The sequence below is a fragment of the Equus przewalskii genome, chromosome X (genome assembly GCF_037783145.1).
Source record: "Equus przewalskii isolate Varuska chromosome X, EquPr2, whole genome shotgun sequence".
Classification (NCBI taxonomy): Eukaryota; Metazoa; Chordata; class Mammalia; order Perissodactyla; family Equidae; genus Equus; species Equus przewalskii.
The window spans coordinates 44375775-44389097 of NC_091863.1; positions in this window are offsets into that span (position 1 = coordinate 44375775).

A 13323-nucleotide genomic window follows, 5' to 3' on the forward strand; every position below is an offset into this window, starting at 1 on the left:
GTCTTTCTTATGCATCCAGAAACTTTGGGGACAGACATCCCCAGGTTACCCTTAGCGGAGAATGTCTCAGAAACGTGGCTGTGACAGAAATAGATATTGAGCATTTTAACACTTATTTTTATATATGCTTTGATTAATAATCTCCTTCTCTGCTTCTGTGTTTTCTGTCATGCTTGCAATGAATTTGCTCACTTCCCTAGAGTAAATACGTTCATACTTGCTTTCTTTACTTTTTTGCTTGTGTTTCTGCACTTTTAAATCTCTGGACTGGTAACTGATTTCTCTGAATATACCTGTGTTCATTCAGTCGGTGCATTGGTTCGGAAATATCCATAGATATTGGTCCTAAGAGCTAGGCTCAGTCCACTGTCACACGATGTACAGCAGTGGTGACTATGTTCATCATATACTGTATTTCCCAAATATCAGCCAAACGATTTGATAGACCAAGCTGACTTTATTGCATAACAGTGTCAGGGAGAGCACTACCCAGACAGAGCCTTCGGACAGTCTTGGAGGTGGCATGGTAAGAGAGTTATGTGCCCAGATTTAGAAGTCTGATGTAGAGCAGGTCTTTCAATATGGGCAGAAGGTGTGATTAGGGTTGGGTAAGAATCTTAATATAATGGTTTAGGGTTGGTGGACGCAGCAAGGCAAGAATTTTAAGATAAACAGTTCAAACAGTCTTGGGGTTGAAAAATGTCATTTAGCACTTTTTATTGAAGAGTATTTTTGAAGAGGGTCTTTCAGGTAGTTCCTGGAGTGACCAATAAAGTTATTTGCAGCTTTGATCTTTTTAGGCAAGAGACTTTCTGGATGAGTAAAGTTTGTTGATGAAGCTGGTGGAATAGTAACTCTTGTTAATGCAGACAGTAAGCAGTGTGCAGGTTTCCATTCTTATTACTTTTTTTTTTAAAAGATTTTATTTTTTCCTTTTCCTCCCCAAAGCCCCCCGGTACATAGTTGTATATTCTTCGTTGTGGGTCCTTCTAGTTGTGGCATGTGGGACGCTGCCTCAGCTTGGTTTGATGAGCAGTGTCATGTCCGCCCCCAGGATTCGAACCAACGAAACACTGGGCCGCCTGCAGCGGAGCACGCGAACTTAACCGCTCAGCCACGGGGCCAGCCCCTCCATTCTTATTACTTTTATATAACTTATCAGTTTTGTGTGGGAAATAGGACATGGATGGGAAGAAGAGGAAAGGGGCCCTAATCAGAAAGTAGTTCTTTGTAACTAGATTAGGATATACTGTTGAACTGACCCCGATGTATTCCATCCAGTTGGGCTTCTTTTAAGGAAATACCTTGAGTGGGTCAAGGGAGTTTTCTCAATCTCTCTCTGTGCCTCTCCCTAAAAAGCAGCTTGAGTCGGAATTGTGGTTCTACAAGCCAATTTTTTTTGAGTGAGAACTGTTATAATTTTCTATCTGTTATTTTGGTTTATCTTTTTAAAAAGTCTTTCTCAGCAAGTAGGCTATCATTGCCACATTTTACTTGCTTCTTTTCCTCTTAATCCCAGTTTTTAGTGTAGTGCACTCAAGACATGCTCAAAGAATGGGAGATGGCGATTTCTGGATTTAGATTTTCTATGAGCACCTAACCAGCAAATGGTCAAATTCTTGCCATCAGATGGCTGGACAGCTGTGGGTCATGAGGATCTGGGCTTTGATGATTGTTGAATTGTTGCGCTCCACTTCAAAGGGCAGAGTTCAATCTGATGCCAATCATTAGCTTTCTCCCACCATTCCTGTGGGAGATAACTACTGGCCAATTTGACATAGGGCCATAATTGGATTTGGATGGAGGCAAGTTGTGAAGTAGCTCTTGTGATGCACAGAAAGCAGCAGAAAGTACAAAGGACACTGTAGAGACAAGAATTGCCTGATACATGACTCCAGGAACTCTCTCTGGGCTGCTGAGCAAGGAGTTATAACTGGGACTGCCAGCAAATTCTCTGCCTGTGAGAGGGCTGAAATTTCCCATGGGACCAGGGCTTCCCTTCTTTTAAGCAGGAGAATCTGTCAAAAAATTTAAATTTCCACAGGACCGAGGGTGAGTGGGGAATGGGCCAAGTTCTATGTATTCTGCACAGCTGCCCTTTTCCAGAGTGTCATAATCAGCTGGCATCCAAGCTCAGACTGCTTGGTCGTTGAGGTCAAATTATTTATTACTTGTCATGTGAAATGCAACTCTCACACTTGCCTCATAAGATGGGAGCGCAATAGAAGATGGCTCCTTTTGCTCCAGCACAGCAAAGCATGACCTTCAGCTCTGTCCCAGTCCAAGCACAGTCTCCACAGGATGCCAAGAGAACAAGAGGCCACAGGCACTTACTGACCCTTTGGCCTGTGAGTTCCTGCCTGTTTCAAGTGACTGTTGTCATGTGGAAAATGGATAATGTTAACTGAATTTTAATGTAAAGCTTTGCAGATGGAGCTTATATTGCATCAGGAATTATATATTTTGTGGTAGCCCTACTGGCCCATGTCAAAAATGATATTTTAGTCTGAAAATACTGACTTTCCAAGGATGGGAAGGATGCCTTGACCATTCTCTTTCTTTTTGTGGTTTCTTTTATGTACTTAATTAGCATCCATTGATAGTGCCAACTGTGGTGTTCAGTGTTGACCCATTTTACTCATATTCAAAATATTTTCAAGCATGAATATTTATTCTTGCCAACTTTCTCTTAAGGTACTTGGAGAAATTCAATGCAATTAAATATCAGTGTTCAGTGCAGATCTTACTAGGCAATAACCCTGATGAATTTCCAGTCATACTAGCAGTTATTACCCTTGAGCTTTTGTACCACCATAAGCTTTAGATAAATGACACATTCCCTAAGACACAGAATCAAAGATTGTGAGATACTCACATTTTAATAAGTCCACTTGAGAAATACAAAATAATGGAATATTTGGAAAAACTCCCTCCTTAAAACTACAGAGGGAATGCAGGATATTCTTGGATCTTCTACTAGGTTTCCTATTGCATGTAGTCATTCAAACACACAAACATATTTACATTTTACACACGTATCTGGCCTTAATCTTCTATTCAGCTTCACTTTCAGCTTAGGATGCTTATGAAGACCAAGTAGACACATACTATATGCCAACAAGATTTCTGGCATCACTGCACTAGGGTGTGCTCTCTGATCATTTCTAGATTACCATCATATCTAACCAATGTCACAACATCAAAAATAAAAAAGCCCTAAGACTAGCAATTATGTTTATCAGGTGAAAATTCTCTTTCAATAATACTGCAATGGAATGAATGTTTCTGTCTCCCTAAAATTCATTTGTTGAAATCTTAAGCCTTAATGTGATAGTTTTAGGAGGCGGCACCTTTTGGAGGTAATTAGCTCGTGAGAGTGGAGTCCTCATGAATGGGATAGGTGCCCTTATAAAAGGTACCCCTGAAAGCTTTCTCACACTCTTTCTTCCATGTGAGAATACAACAAGAATTCTGCAACCAGGAAGAGGACTCTCACCAGAATCTGACCATGCTGACACCCTGATCTTGGTCTTTCATTCTTCAGAACTATGAGAAATAAATTTCTCTTGTTTATAAACCACCCAGTCTATGATACTTTCTTATAGCATCCCCAACTGACTAAGACAGGATTGGTTCCAAGAAGTGGTGGTGCTGTATAATAAATACCTAAAAATGTGGAAGTGGCTTTGCAACTGGGTAATGGCTAGAGGCTGGAAAAGTTTTGGAGTGCATAGAGAAATATGAACAGTGAAGGTAATTTTGGTGAGGTCTCAGAAAAGAGGAGAGCTGTAGAAAAAGCTTCCATATTCTTAGAGAATACACAAATAATCATGCAGAGAATGTTGGTAGAAATATAGATGGTAAAGGCCATTCTAGTGAGATGTCAGACGGAGACGAGGAACATGTTATTGGACAATGACGAAAAAGTGATCCTTGTCATAAAGTAGCCAAAACTCACCTGAATTGTGTTTGAGCTCTAGAGTTTTGTGTGAGGTAGAACTTGCAAGTGATTAAGTGGAATATTTAGCTGAGGAAAATTCTAAGCAATGTGTTGAAGGACAGCTTGGTTCCTCCTGACTGCTTATAGTAAAATTCTAGAAGAGGAAAATGAATTGAAGGTGGAATTGTCAAGCAAAAATGAAACAGAACTTAAAGATTTAGAAAATCCTCAGTCTGTCTATATTGCAAAAAATGAGAAAGTGTGTTTGGAAGAGAATGCCAGGGGTGTGGCTGAGCCACCATTTGATAAGGAAATAGTGTGGGTATGAACCGTGAATTTAATTAACCATCTTGATAAAAGCCTGGAATGGAGATGGGATTATACCAGTAGAAACACTGCCAGCTGGGACTAAAGTAAACAGAGAAAATGAGACAAAATGAAGGAAGACTGCTAGGCTTCTTAGACCCTACAAGACTGGACTCTTTGCCTGTGAATTTGTACTATTCTTCAAGACAAGGGAAGAAGGAGCCGAAAGGTGATTCAGAGATCATCAGGGCTGCCACTCTTACCACTGGCCAAGAGTGCTTGGGTCCAGGGGGCAGTGCTGACTCCACCCCGATTTCAGAGGAGAGGACCAACATCTGGTGGAACTTTGGGGGTGAGTCCAATGTTTGGAAACCTGGTGCAACTGCAGCATGGGTGAGGCCACTTCAGCTTGCTGCCGTGTGGGCAGGACTCTGGCAGAGAGCCTCGGGATAGGTGGGGCCACAGTAGAGAGGCACAGCATGGGCTGCTAAGCTGTGGGAGTGATGTTGCCACCCCAGTGGGCTTGGACGTTAGGACCACCACATCAGTGAGTCTTGAAAGCAGAGCATCAAGCCAAAGATTATTCTCAAGCTTTAAGATCTCATGTTCTTTTATCCAAAGAACTTGAAATCAACAATCCAAAGAGATTTATGCACCCCTATGTTCATTGCAGCATTGTTCACAATACCCAAGATGTGGAAGCAACCCAAGTGCCCTTCTACAGATGAATGGATAAAGAAGATGTGGTATACATACACACACACACACATATATATATATATATATATATATATACACACACACACACATATATATACACATACAATGGAATACTACTCAGTCACAAAAAAAGACAAAATCATCCCATTTTCGACAACATGAACGGACATTGAGAGTGTGATGTTAAGTGAAATAAGCCAGACAAAGACAAATACTGTATGACATCACTCATATGCAGAAGACCAAAAACACATGGAGAAAAAGAACAGATTAGTGGTTACCAGAGGGGAAGGGGGCTGGGGGATGGGCAAAAGGGGTAAAGGGTCACATATGCGTGGTGATGGATCAAAATTAGATTAGTGGTGTTGAGCACAGTGAAGTCTATACAGAAACTGATAAATAATAATGTACACTTGAAATTACACAATGTTATAAACCATTATTATCTCAATAAAATAATTGAAGCAAACAAACAAAAGTAGTCAAAAAATAAATCAATAGAAATAAAGATCTCATGGAGTTTGTCTTGCTAGGTTTTGGACTTGCCCGAGACCTGTCATTCCTTCCTTCTTCCCTTTTTCCCCCTTTTGGAAATCAAATGTGTATTCTATGCCTGTTCCACTGTTGTATTTTGGAAGCACATGACTTGTTGGGTTCCACAGGTTCACAGCTGGACAGGAATTTTGCCTTAAGATGAATTGTACATTGAGTCTCATCTGTATCTGATTTAGATGATATTCATATGAGAATTCTGGACTTTAGAATTGATGCTGGAATGAACTAAGACTTTAGGGATGTCGGGATGAAATGAATGTATTTCACATGTGAGAAGGAAATGAATTTGGGGGGGTGTCAGGGGCAGAATGTAATGGACTCAATATTTGTGTCCCTCCAAATTTAATGTGTTGAAACTGAATCTTCAATATCATAGTATTGGGAGCTGGGGCCTTTGGGACAAATTAGGTCTTGTGAGTGGAGCCTGTATGAATGGGATTAGTGCCCCTATAAAAGGCACCCCAGAGTGCTCTCTCACCCTCTTTCCACCATGTTAGGCTACAACAAGAATTCTGCAACCTGGAAGAGGGCTCTCATCAGAATGCAACCATGCTGACACCCTGATCTTGAACTTCCAGCAATCAGAACTGTGAGAAATAAATTTCTCTAGTTTATAAGCCACCCAGTCTATGGTACCTTGTTATAGTAACATGAACTGATTAAGGCAAGTAGGTAATATTGCTAGCTGAAACTTTGAATTAAAAACTACTTATGTGCTTAATATTTTTTTCTTGACCATCATTTTTATTTTTTTAATATTTATTTTTATTGCAGTAACATTGGATTATAACATTATATAGCTTTCAGATGTACATTGTAATGTATTTCGAATTCTGTGTAGATTATACCATGTTCACCACCCAAAAACTAATTATAGTCCATCACCTCATAGGTGAGCCTAATCACCCTTTTGCCCCCCTCCCTGCCCCGTTCTCCTATGATAACCACCATTCCAATCTCTGTTGCTATGTGTTTGTTTGTCGTTGTTTTTATCTTCTACTTATAAGTGAGATCATATAGTATTTGACTTCATCCCTCTGACTTATTTCACTCAGCATAATACCCTCAAGGTCCATCCATGTTGTCACAAATGGCTGGATTTCATAATTTTTTTATGGCTGAGTAGTATTCTATGGTCTATATATACCACATCTTCTTTAGCTAATCATCCCTTGATGGGCACCTAGGTTGCTTCGAAATCTTGGCTATTGTGAATAATGCTGCAATGAACATAGGGGTGCATGTATCTTTATGCATTTGTGTTTTCAAGTTCTTTGGATAAATACCCAGCAGTGGAATAGATGGATCATATGATAGATATATTCTTAATTTTCTGAGGATACTCCATACTGTTTTCCATAGTGGCTGCACCAGTTTGCACTCCCACCAGCCGTGAACAAGGGTTCCCTTCTCTCCACATCCTCTCCAACCCTTGTTGTTTCCTGTCTTGTTAATTATAGCCATTCTGACTGGTGTGAGGTGATACCTCATTGTAGTTTTGATTTGCGTTTCCATGATAGCTAATTATGTTGAGCATCTTTTCATAGGCCTGTTGGCCATCCGTATGTCTTCTTTGGAAAAACCTCTGTTCAGATCTTTTGCCCATTTTCTAATTGGGTTGTTGGGTTTTTTGTTGTTGAGCTGTATTAGTTCTTCATATATTTTGTATATTAACCCCTTATCGGATATATGGTTTGCAAATATCTTCTCCCAATTGTTAGGTTGTCTTTTCGTTTTGTTGATGGTTTCCTTTGTTGTGCAGAAGGTTTTTAGTTTGATGTAGTCCCATTTGTTCATTTTTTCTTTCGTTTCCCTTGCCCGGTCAGACATGGGACTTGAAAAGATGCTGCTCAGACCGATGTCAAAGAGCATACTGCCTATGTTTTCTTCTAGAAGTTTCATGGTTTCGGGTCTTACATTCAAGTCTTTAATCCATTTTGAGTTGATTTTTGTGCATGGTGTAAGGCAATGGTCTACTTTCATTCTTTTGCATGTGGCTGTCCAGTTCTCCCAACACCATTTATTGAAGAGACTCTCCTTTCTCCATTGTATGCTCTTGGCTCCCTTGTCGAATATTAGCTGTCCATAAATATCTGGGTTTATTTCTGGGCTCTTAATTCTCTTCCATTGATCTGTGTGTCTGTTTTTGTGCCAGTACAATGCTGTTTTGGTTACTATGGCTTTGTAGCATATTTTGAAATCAGGGAGTGGGATATCTCCAGCTTTGTTCTTTTTTCTCAGGAATCCTTTGGCTACTTGGGGTCTTTTGTTGTTCCATATAAATTTTAGGATTCCTTGTTCTATTTCTGTACAAAATGTTGTTGGAATTTTGATAGGGATAGTGTTGAATCTGTAGATTGCTTTAGGAAGTATGGACATTTTAACGATGTTAATTCTTGCAATCTAAGAGCATGGAGTATCTTTCCATTTCTTTGTGTCTTCTTCGAGGTCTTTCAACAATGTTTTATAATTTTCGTTGTACAGATCTTTCACCTCTTTGGTTAAGTGTATTCCTAGGTATTTTATTCTTTTTGTTGCAATTGTGAATGGGAGTGTGTTCTTAATTTCTCTCTCTGCTGCTTCGTTGTTAGTGTATAGAAACACAACCAATTTTCATATGTTGATTTTCTATCCTGCGACTTCACTGTATTCCTTTATTATTTCTAAAAGATTTTTAGTGGATTCTTTAGGGTTTTCTCGATATAAAATCATGCCGTCTGCAAAGAGTGACAGTTTCACTTCTTCTTTTACAATATCAATCCCTTTTATTTCCTTTTCTTGCCTGATTGCTCTGGCTAGGACTTCCAATACTATGTTAAATAAGAGTAGTGAAAGTGAGCATCCTTGTCTGGTTCCTGTTCTTAGAGGGATAGGTTTCGGTTTTTCTGCATTGAGAATAATATGTGCTGTCTGTTTCTCATGTATGGCCTTTATTATGTTGAGGTTTTCCTTGTATACCTATTTTATTTAGAGTTTTTATCATAAGTGGATGCTGTATCTTGTCAAATGCTTTCTCTACATCTATGGAGATGATCATGTGATTTTATGCTTCATTCTGTTAATGTGGTGGATCGTGTTGATAGATTTGTGGATGTTGGACCATCCCTGCATTCCTGGAATGAAACCCACTTGATCATGATGTATGATCTTTTTAATGTATTGTTGTATTCGATTTGCTAGTATTTTGTTGAGGATTTTTGCATCAATGTTCATCAGTGATATTGGCCTGTAATTTTCTTTTTTTGTGTTGTCCTTGCCTGGTTTTGGTATCAGGATAATGTTGGCTTCGTAGAATGATTTAGGAAGCCTTCCCTCCTCTCCAATTTTTTGGAAGAGTTTGAGAAGGACAGGCATGAAATCTTCTTTGAATGTCTGGTAGAATTCACCGGGGAAGCCATCTGGTCCTGGGCTTTTATCTTTGGGGAGGTGTTTGATTGCTGTTTCGATCTCCTTACTGGTGATTGGTCTATTCAAATTCTCTACTTCTTAATCCAGTTTTAGAAGGTTCTATGTTTCTATGAGTTTATCCATTTCTTCTAGATTATCCAATTTGTTGGCGTTTAGCTTTTCATAGTATTCTCTTGTTATCTTTGTATTTCTGAGGTGTCCGTTGTAATTTCTCCTCTTTCATTTCTGATTTTATTCATTTGAGCCTTCTCTCCTTTTTTCTTGGTGAGTCTAGCTAAGGGTTTGTCAATTTTGTTTATCTTTTCAAAGAACCAGCTCTTGGTTTCATTAATTTTTCTATTTTTTTTTTTTAGTCTCTATTACATTTATTTCTGCTGTGATCAGTATTATTTCCTTTCTTTTGCTGATTTGGGGCTTTGTTTGTTCTTCTTTTTCTGGTATCTTTAGATGCACTGTTTGATTGCTTATTTGGGATTTTTCTTCTTTGTTGAGGTAGGCCTGAATTGCTATAAACTTCCCTCTTAGAACCGCTTTTGCAGTATCCCATAGATTTGGCGTGTGATGTTTTCATTTTCATTTGTCTTCAGGAATTTTTTGACTTCTTCTTTGATTTCTTCATTGACCCAATCGTTGCTCAGTGGCATTTTGTTTAATTTCCACATTTTTGTGGCTTTCCTTCCTGTAGTTGATTTCTAGTTTCATACCTTTCTGGTCAGAAAAGATGCATGGTATTATTTCTATCTTCTTAAATTTATTGAGACTTGTTTTGTGGCCTAATATGTGATCAATCCTGGAGAATGTACCATGTGCATTTGAAAAGAATGTGTATTCTGTGGTTTTTGGATGGAATGTTCTGTATATATCTACTAAGTCTATCTGGTCTAATTTGTCCTTTAAAGCCAGTGTTTCCTTATTGGTCTTCTGTTTGGATGATGTATCCATTGGTGTAAGTGGTGTGTTAAAGTCCCCTACTATTATTGTGTTACTGTCTATTTCTCCTTTTATGTCTGTTAATAATTGCTTTATATATTTAGGTGCTCCTATGTTGGGTGCATAGATATTTACAAATGTTATATTTTCTTGTTGAATTGTTCCCTTTATCATGATGTAGTGCCCATCTTTGTCTCTTGTTACAGTTTTTGTTTTAAAGTCTATTTTGTCTGATATAAATATTGCCACCCCCGCTTTCTTTTCTTTGCCATTTGCATGGAATATCTTTTTCCATCCTTTCTCTTTCAGTTTGTGAGTGTCTGTAGGTCTGAAGTGTGTCTCTTGTATGCAGCATATACAGGGGTCTTGGTTTTTATCCAATTGGCACGCTTATGCCTTTTGATTGGAGCATTTAGTCCATTGACATTTAAAGTAGCTATTGATAAATATGTATTTATTGCCATTTTGCTACTTTTTTTCCTAGGTGTTTTGGTTGTTCTTCTCGGTTCCTTTCTTTTGATCTTGCTCTCTTCCCTTGTGGTTTGATGGCTTTGTTTAGTAATATGTTTGATTTCTTTTGTCTTACTTCTTGCTTACTTATTATAGATTTCTGACTTGTGATTTCCATGAGAATGCTACATAATATTCTATGTATATAACAGTCTATATTGAGTTGATAGACTCTTTAGCTTGACCTCTTTCTAAAAGCTCTACTTTTTCACTCCCCTCCTCCCACATTTTATGTTTTTGAAATCATATCTAATCTCTTGTTTTGTGTGTGTGTGTATCCATTACCCTCTTATCATTTAAATGCGTAATTTTAGTACTCTTGTCTTTTAACATTCATATTATTTTCACAGGAGTTTTATCTGCTACCTTTACTATATTTTTACCTTTACAAGTGATTTTATTGCCTGGTATTTTGGGGAGGTTTTTGATTTTTTTTTTTATCTTTATTTGTGGTCATTGCTTTCCCACTTAAATAAATCCCTTCAGCATTTCTTGCAGAACTGGTTTCTTGGTGATAAACTCCTTTAATTTTTGCTTGTCTGGGAAGCTCTTTGTCTTTTCTTCCGTTCTGAAAGACAACCTTGATGGATAGATTATTCTTGGCTGTAGGTTTTTTCCTTTTAGCACTTTAAATATGTCATGCCATTCTCTTCTCGCCTGTAGAGTTTCGGCTGAGAAATCCACTGATAGCCGTATGGGCTTTTCTTTGTATGCCACTTGTTGCCTTTCTCTTGCCACTTTTGGGATTCTCTCTTTAACTTTAATTTTGGACAATTTAATTATAACGTGTCTTGGCATGGGCTTCTATGGGCTTATCTTGTTTGGAGCTCTCTGTGCTTCCTGTACTTGGATGTCTGTTTCCTTCCTCAGGTTAGGAAAATTTCCATCTATTATTTCTTCAAATAGATTTTCTGCCCCTTTGTCTTTCTCTTCTCTGTCTGGGACACCTATAATACGAATGTTAGTTCTCTTGATATTGTCCCAGAGTTCCCTTAGACTGTTTTTATTCCGTCCAATTCTTTTTTCTTTTTTCTGTTCAGCTAGGGTGATTTCCTCTAGTCTTTCATCTAGCTCGCTGATCTGTTCTTGTGTATCATCTACTCTGCTATTGAGTCCCTCTAGTGAATGTCTCATTTCCAGTATTGTATTCTTCATTTCTAATTGGTTCTTTTTTATATTTTCCAGTTCTTTGTTGATGAGCTCACTGTGTTCATCCAGTCTTCTCCCAATATCTGTGAGTATCCTTATGAGTTTTTGTTTGAACACTTTGTTGGGTAGGTTGCTTATTTCTGTTTCATTTAGTCCTTTTTCTGGGGTTTTGTCCTGTTCCCTTGCTTGGAATGTATTCCTTTGTCTCCTCATTATGCCTCTTTCTCTGTGCTTATGTCTATGTATTAAGTGAGTTGGCTATGTCTCCTGATCTTGGAGAAGTGCCCTTATGTAATAGATGCCTTTTGAAGCCCAGCAGTGTGCCTCCCCCTCATCACCAGCCCAAATGATCTAGGAGTGACCCCTTTGTGGGCTACTTGTGACCTTCTACTGTGGCAGGGTTGCTCTTACTGCAGGTACCCAGGGAGTCTAGTCTTTCCTTCCCTGGCCAGCTGTTTGTAAATCTGGTTTGGGGAGCCTTTCTACTGTTGGTTAACAGCACACTCATATTGCAGTTTTCCTGTTAATTGGGTAGGTACCCAGGGTAGCTGGTTGCTAGGCTCAGGGGCTTACAGTTGCTATAGGCCTCAGGCCTACAAGGTTGTTGTCAGTTCTCTTAGGAGTGCAGCTGAGTGGGGCTGGCCCTAGGCAGGGAGCACTCAGTTGTTCCAGGCTTTGGAAGGTGGGGCTGGTTCTTTTTCTGTCTATTTGTGAAGCACAGGTCTTCTGCTGCTGGTCAGCCTTACCCCTGCCCCCCACAGGACCACACTCACCTTCAACACAGTCGTGGTCCGTGCACACTTCCCAACCCCCTGGAGCATTCCCTGACACCCCACTGCAGAGGCCCCCACATCTCCATCCATGCCCCCCACAGTACACCTGGTCCTCACACAGGCCCTGCCCCACTGAGGGGGACACCCTTCCCTGCCAGTACAGCATCAAGGCACCCAGTCAATTCAGGTTGAAAAGTAGCCTGAAGGCTTGCTGTTGGGCGGGGTTGGTCCCTAGGGCTGCTGCCTGCCTGGCTGAACTGGATTAAATCTGTGCTCTAGTGGGTGTGGCAGACTCCTGTGCTAACAGGCCAGGGGAAGAATTTCAATGGCATCTACTGGGGTCTGTGTCAGCACGCCTAGACCAGTTCAGAACAATGGCCCCCACCAATGTCTCAGTCTCCAGAGAGGTCTCTCCTCTCACCAAGATGCCCCCAGAGCCTACCAGGTGAGTCTCTTTTCAGCAAAGGACTGTCAGCCCTCTCTCTGGTGATTTTAGGTTGCTGAGATGGGTGAGTTTGTGCATGGGCCCTTTAAGACCTGGGTCTTTGCGGCTTTCATCGGATAGCTTTTCTGGGGGTATCCTTGCTGCGGTTAATAGCCAGTGAAGACAGATAGTAAGACCCTCATCTCAGTTGTGCTGAGTCTGAAGGATGCTTATAGCAGTATCGGCCCCTGCTCCAGACCTCACTGCTCCATGGAGGGCTGCATACCTTAGGGTGCCTCCTGCCTGGCTGGCTGAGAAACTCCCCTGCTCCTGAAGGTGGCTTTTTTCTCTCCAGAAGGAATTACTGCCTCTTCCGCCTTAGTCAGGACTGTCCCTTGTTGTGATGGTTCTTTTTATCCAGTTTTCAATCTTCTATCCAGGGTAATTTTTCCAAAAATAGTTGTAACCTGGTTGTGTTCATGGGAGGAGATGAGTTCAGAGTCTGCATACGCCGCCATCTTGATGAGATCCCTTAATTCTTCTTTGTTTTAAAAAAAATAAAATAAAGAAATTCTTTTTTGAACGAATTAATCAGTGGAGCTATCTGG